The sequence below is a fragment of the Nicotiana tabacum genome, chromosome 6 (genome assembly GCF_000715075.1).
Source record: "Nicotiana tabacum cultivar K326 chromosome 6, ASM71507v2, whole genome shotgun sequence".
NCBI classification, from domain to species: domain Eukaryota; kingdom Viridiplantae; phylum Streptophyta; class Magnoliopsida; order Solanales; family Solanaceae; genus Nicotiana; species Nicotiana tabacum.
In genome coordinates, this window is record NC_134085.1 from 59,345,354 (window position 1) to 59,352,425 (window position 7,072).

The window sequence follows — 7,072 nt, forward strand, 5'->3', positions numbered from 1 at the left end:
AAACAAACTAAGCAAATAAAAGGATAGAAGAGTTTGAGTCACAAGACAATATCCGAATTACAACCGTGAAAATAACCCGGACAACAGAAATGACAACAAAATAAACCACCAAGACTCCTCCCCGGCTAGCCAAGAGATGGAGTGTCTTTCCAATTACCAAACATGACATCTTAGCCACTGAGTTCTGTATTAACATTACTAGGACCTTCACAAGTCTCCATCACATTGACTTTAACAAATTGCGTTTGGGTTCCTTTTGCCGGCTTGTTCTTAAGATCAACTTCTGATAGCGCTGAAAGCTTTGCAGTACGTGGACCTCCGAGGATCTCAGATGAATTCTCATATTCCTTTTCAAAACAAATCATACCCACCATATGCGTCTCATTATGAACAAGCGATGGACTTTGGCTAGTGTCTACTACATCTGGATTTTGCACGACAATGTCACCTGCATCAATAAGCTTCTAAATTACTTTTTTCTGATGCCAACACTTTTCTGTGCTGTGACCCGGGGCATCAGAGCAATATGCGCACCTTTGAGAATAATCAAAATTCTTTGGAAGAGGTTTGACATTTTTATCTGAATCGGCTTCAACATGTCCAATTGCCTCAACCTTTGGAACAAATTGGCATATGATTCTCCAATAGAAGTGAAAGTCTTTTCCTTTTGCTTTTGCCTTTTCATCTTGTACTCTAGCCTCGGTTGGAACCTTTTGCGAGTAAGTGGTTGATATGCTTGAGGGGGCGGGTAAGACATTTGTGAAAGTGGTGCGGGCCATCGCGGGTTTCGTGGGTGTTGAGCATTGTGGACGGAGTAATAGGAAGGTGATGTACGACTTTAGGGGTTTTGTGGAGAGAAGTAGCATTGGAGAGGATTATCTAGGGCACAGGGATATCCATGGGGTCGATATCGAGGCTAAAAGTGTTGAGCAAGAATGCCCACTGGATCCTGTCATTGGCGCTGCTCAACAACATCTTTTCTATTTCTCTTTCTTCCATCCAAACTTACTGAGATGTTCTGAATATCTTTTGTAGTGTCTTTCACTACAGAATAACTCATGATTTTGCCTAACTTGATTCCCTCTTCTATCATCTCCCCCATTTTTACCATATCATTGAAAGGTTTACCTAAGGCCGAGATCAAATGACTGAAGTAGGTGGGCCTCTCGGCTTGTAGGAAAAGCTCAACCATTTCTTCTTCACCAATCGGGAGACTGACCCGAGTAGCTTGTTCCCTCCATCTGAGCCCAAACTCCCTAAAGCTTTCCTCCGATTTCTTTTCCATATTAGATAGGGAGGAGCGGTCTAGGGTAATGTCTATATTGTACTGAAAGTGTCGAACAAAATCCTGAGCCATGTCACCCCATGCCTTCCACTTATTGTCATCTTGACGAGTATACCATTGCAAGACTGCCCCAGTCAAGCTCTCACTAAAATATGCCATCAACAAATCATCTTCCCCGCCAATACTTCTCATTTGACTGTAATAACCCCTCAGATGAGCTACTGGATCTCCATGCCCATCATACAAGTTAAACTTTGGCATTTTAAACCCCACGGGCAGACGAACATCAGGGAACATGTTAATCTGCTTTCCCACCCCTTGCATGCTCCTTAAGGACTGTCCTATACCTTTCAACTTCCTGGATATCTCATCTCATCATTCTTTTCCTGTGAACTTTTCATTTTCAACATGAGGCTCATTCTGAGGGCTTTGATTATATGAGTCAGGAACCTCGTGGGCAACCTCTGAGGGGTAATATTGGGCATCATGAGCTTTGAGTGGGTGTTCATTGTTGGATCCATGAAGGGAAGATTGTTGAGAAGTTGTGATCATGTGGATAGTGGATATGACAGGAGGGTAATTTTGAGGAGAGGTAATTAGAAGATGAATGATGGAGCTACTAGGGTGGTTGGGAAAGCTGTCATAAGCGGGTGAATCTGGAGAGTATGGGGGATCATCTGCCACTATGACCGGAGTTTGGGTGAGGGCAACATCTAAGAAGCTAGGTGGTGGCAGGGGTGGTGCCTTCCCAGTCATCCAAGCCTGATACATGTCCACAATGTGTTGTCTTAACATCCTTACCTCTTCAACCGACCCATTGCCCTATTCAACCAATTGCTTTTTGGCACCAGTATCACCCGACTCAATTCCTTTGTCGTCTGCCATTGCCTTTCGACCTTATGTTGTAGAGAAGAGTTACCACTTTAAGAACCACAAACCAACCACCCTTCTGCTATAATGAAGATAACAAAAGGAACAAAATGAAGTCATCACGTTAGTGTTAGGGCATTTAACATAAGATAATCTTACATTATGTGCAATGCACTTAGTCACAGTTATCGGTTCTAACATGACTTCGAGGGTATGAAGGTCATATAGCATCATCCCAATTTATTCATTTTAATCTTCTATTTCGTTTCTTTTCTAGCACTTCTTGGCTTGCTCATTTTCCTTCCTCTTTTTTTCTTCCAATTATCACTCTTTTCTTTCCTCTCATTTCTCACATCCCATAATTTCATTTTTCCTTTTTTTGTTTCCTTTTTTTTCTTTTAATAATAAAAAAATGATTCGATCGAACCCTATGTAGGTTGTTTACGTATCATAACGCCGCATGAATCAGATCTTTGCGTAGTTCGGGAAGATCGAAAATAAAGCAAACAAACTAACGTCCTCTTTTTTTTATTAACCTTAAAGACTATTCTGATGAGAAAAGAGAAATAAAAAAAGCAAAATCTTTTTTTTTTTGAATTTTCTAGACTTAATATTCTATAACCTATTCTGAACTCAAGCTTAACGAGCATATATTGTTTCCTAGTTTTTTCTTTTTGAAACAAATATTCTATGAAAAATTATTAAGGAAAAAACCCTACAAGAGAAAAATATTTTTTTTCATTCCTTTTTTTAGGATGAAAATCTAAACAATAAACCAAAGAAAAATATTTTAAATTTTCATTTGATATCCCCGACGAAAGATTTCAAAACAAGAAATGAACAAGATAAAAAAAATATTTTTGTATTTCAGTTTTTGATTACCTAAGGAAGAAACTTTAAAGATAAACAAAATATAAAGTATTTTTTCTTATATGTACAATATCCTAAAGTTCTAGAGAAAATAAAAGATTTTTTTTTATTTTTCGTTAGTTTCCCAAAGAAGAACCTCAAAAGAAAATCTTTTTGGATTTTGGAATTAATATAGTAAAAGAAAACTTTTAAAGAGGTACTAAAGAAAAGAATTATTTTTTTTTTGGATTTTTAGTCTTAATATACTAAAGGAAATATAAAAGCAATTTTTATTGAGTTCTAGATATTAATTTCCTAAGGAAAACCACCTCAAAAGAATTGTTTTTTTTTTAATTTCTAGAATTAGTATTCTAAAGAAAACATTTAACAAAAAAATATAAACGCAAAATCTCTTTTATGATTTATTACATATCCTTTTTTCCAATACAAAATAGGAAATACAATAACAAAAGACTCAACATTATTGTACAAAACTAGAAGGTAAAAGACGATATAAAAAAGAAAAACATACTCAAAACATAAAATAAAAAAAAACTCCTTAAGCCACTTCTGATCGAGCGATCCTAACTAGATGGTCCTGGGGCGTCTGTTATGCTCAAACCACGGTAAGTAAATCCACACCTGTATGAGAAAAATTAAAACCAAATAAGTTGACCTAAAGTGCTATGTGAGACAATAACCCTTCCTGTTGGACACATGCAAGACATAATTGAGGCTAGTTTTGCAAAATAGCTTATTTGACCAAAAGGTGGCTAGAAGTTTAAAATTTAGCTAAGACCCCGTAAAGCCAAGAACCTAAGATTTACTAGGAAGACTGGACTCTATGTGGGTTGCCTACGTATCACACCCCGAAAGACGAGAATCAGGTATGCGTAGTTAGGGCTAATTGGATACGGGCGAGAATTAAAAAAACAACAACTAATTTAGAGAAAAAATATTTTTTTTGTCTTTTTTGAAAAATGATGAAACATGTAAACTCTTTTTGGATTTTGTTTCTTTTTTTTTTTCCGGAAAATGATGAAAAAGTGCAAAATCTTTTTTTTATCTTTTTGTTAACAAAAATGTGAAAGAAAATATAACTGGGCCCTACTTGCTTTATTTTCGCACTTCACCCTTCTTCTTTTTTTTTTTCTTTTTTCAATTGCCCTCAACTATCATTGGTCCGCCAAATGGACTTTTTACCCTTGAAGATTGCAATATGTAGCACATAGGATGCATCAGGATGGTCTTTTATTTTTGGGTACATCTGTCCTATACGGACCAGACCCCTATGTTGAGTCCCCAAAGTCAAATGCACATGATGCAATCAAGCGTTCCTACTAGGTATCCGGCATGAGACTATGCTATTATAGGTTTAAAAATCTGAGTTTATTTGTTCTAGACCTGGCTTACCCAAGCGGACAGCTCGAGCCGGGGGAGGGGGAAGCGTACCGGGAATACAGAAGCTTTACCGGCTTTGCAACTTGTCCGAACCTCGTTCTAAAATTGGGATATGACTCTAACAGAAAAGAAGTCACACGAAGTGCACACTTCCCAGATGATTTAGAAGACTCAGAGAGAGGAGGATTTCGTAACAATTTATATACAGTCCAAACAATATCAAAGCGATAAAAAGCAGCAATTAGCACATTAGGCTCAAATATATAAAAATCAGATAATAAATAAATGCCAACTATAACAGTTATTCTAAGTTCGAATTCTGCACCCTGAACCAGAGATTCTGGGTTTTTTTCCCCAGCAGAGTCGCCAGAGCTGTCACACCTCCTTTTTCATACCCCGGAAGGGTATAAGAGAGTTTTTTCCAATTTAATTTACAATCGAAACATGATTATTTATTGTTCAGAGTCGCCACTTGGGATAATTTATGGTGTCCAAAGTCACCAATTTAAAATCCCGAGTCAAGAAAGTTGACTCTTATTTATGGTTTGCGAACACAAAAATGCGGGTAAGGAATTCTGTTAACTCGGGAGAAGGTGTTATGCATTCCCGAGTTCCGTGGTTTTAGCGCGGTCGCTTAACTATTAATATTGGCCTAATTATCTGATTAATTACACACTTAAAACCTACTTGCATTTTTAACTTTCTAACCGCTTTTAATATTTTTTTTAGGAAAAATTCAAGATTGTTTTTGAAAACATATTGTAAACCACGCTACATGAAATGCACTCGCGGTTCACAGCATATTTATTTTATTTAACATTATTAGAAATTGAAGTCGGGTCACATGAAATGCACACCCGGATTTATAACATGTTTATTTTAATTGTTGTTTGAAGTTAAGATCGGGTCACATGAAATGCACACCCGAATTAGAAATTATGTATTATGACCATGTCACGGGAACCGTACCCATAGTCACGATGGTTCAGTATTAATCGTGCCAAATACAAGCACATAGAGAAAGTCAATAGCTAAATGAAAACAACTAAATCAGTAATCCCTGAGAAGAATGGAATCATAAATTTACATGCTCAAAGGGAACACAAGGGAGGACGCAGCAGCACAAACAATTGGCAATTGAAATTTTGCATCAAATAATCAGTTTCACCAGTAGTTCCTCCCCCCAACCAGAAGGATAATTCAATATTATCGCACAAGCTACTCCACAATAGAAATCATGCAATTTCATGCACACTTTTACACCAGTTACTAAAAAAGTATTCTTCAAAGGTAGTCTTAATTTAATCAACTAGAACTAAAAACTTATGACGGTGATCTATGATTCTAGTGTAATACGTGTTTATCAGATAGTAAGGATCAGTACTTAGAATTTTTAAATCTACTACGAAATATGTAATATGGGACTATTTACAGGTGAAGAATATAAATGAGAAATCCTAATCTAATAAAGAAAACAGTAACAGCTATTGAAATATATTTCCGAGTACATACAGAAGAATGGTACATATCTTTGTTGGACAAACAAAACAATGATACATAGTATAATTTATAAGAAAAATCCAATGGTAACAGGGAGAGGCATAATAAGTATCAGGCAACACTTAACACAAGCAAAAGCTCCAACTTATCATTATGGAAGCTAAGTACAAGATAACACAAATCAGTAAATTGGAAATTGAATAACCTGAAAATTAGAGCTTTAACTGACTGAAATTTCAAGCAAAATTACACGAGCAAGATGAACCAACTGTTGTGGCTGAAATTGGAAATGGACGGAACTCGAGCGAACCAAATCAGGACGATAAACTGCGACGGGCTCAAGCAAACCCAAACGAGACCTCGAGCTGATGGCAGCTCTTAGTCAGACCTGAACCAACAAAAACGCACACGAGTTCCATAATGAAACAGAAATCAAAATCGGGAAGAAGACGATTGAAACCTATTTTTGTTTGATTTGCTGGTATTTTAAGAAGCAAAATAAAATTTCTTTTATCTCTGTTGTGTGTAGCTGAGATCCGTAGGTTTGATGTGATGAGTTTTCTGGTTGAGAGAAGTCGTAAATCAGGGGGGTGAGGCGGTGATCGAGACTTTGGCAGAGGAGTCTCGTTTTGCTAGGTGTTCTAAGGTTGAAGGGACTCGATTGGTGGCTGGCTGATTTCGGCGAGTTGGGTGGCGATAGCTGGAAACAGGCTGGATTTTCTGTGTCCAAGCATTGAAGAAGGTGAAGCTGGGGACTGGTCGTCTGGTTCGAGAAGAAGCAGAACGATGGGCGGGGAGGGGGAGGGGGAGGGGGTTGAAGAAGATGGATTTCAGGGGGTGGGGGCCGTTATTCTTGAAAACGGCGGATCTGACTGGGTAGGGATCTAAGTCTAGGGTATTTTTTAGACTAGTTTTACTTATATAGAAGAGTTTTTAGGTTAAGGAGGTATGAGTTTAGTATTATTGGGCCTTAAAATTAAGTCAAAGACTAACAAAAAAACTACAAAATTCATAAAGACGGGATAAACCAACCCAAAACTAATTCCTTCTTCTAAAATTATATACAATTTATAATATAAAAATATAAAACTAATCTTAATTGATTAAACTAAACTATATTAAAATATGAAACTATTTTTGTGTTTTCAAGATTATTTGAAAATAAAG

At 36.9% G+C, this 7,072-nt stretch overlaps 1 long non-coding RNA gene across 1 annotated transcript; it reads right to left on the reverse strand.

The window, feature by feature from the left end:
- Positions 1 to 3,387: 3,387 nt before the first annotated feature.
- Positions 3,388 to 6,779, reverse strand: LOC142181617 (uncharacterized). Its single transcript, XR_012710376.1, has 2 exons — positions 6,111 to 6,779; positions 3,388 to 3,646 (listed from the first exon to the last, which is right to left on the reverse strand). It is a non-coding gene; the product is annotated as an uncharacterized LOC142181617 (long non-coding RNA).
- Between the last annotated feature and the right edge of the window lie 293 nt (positions 6,780 to 7,072).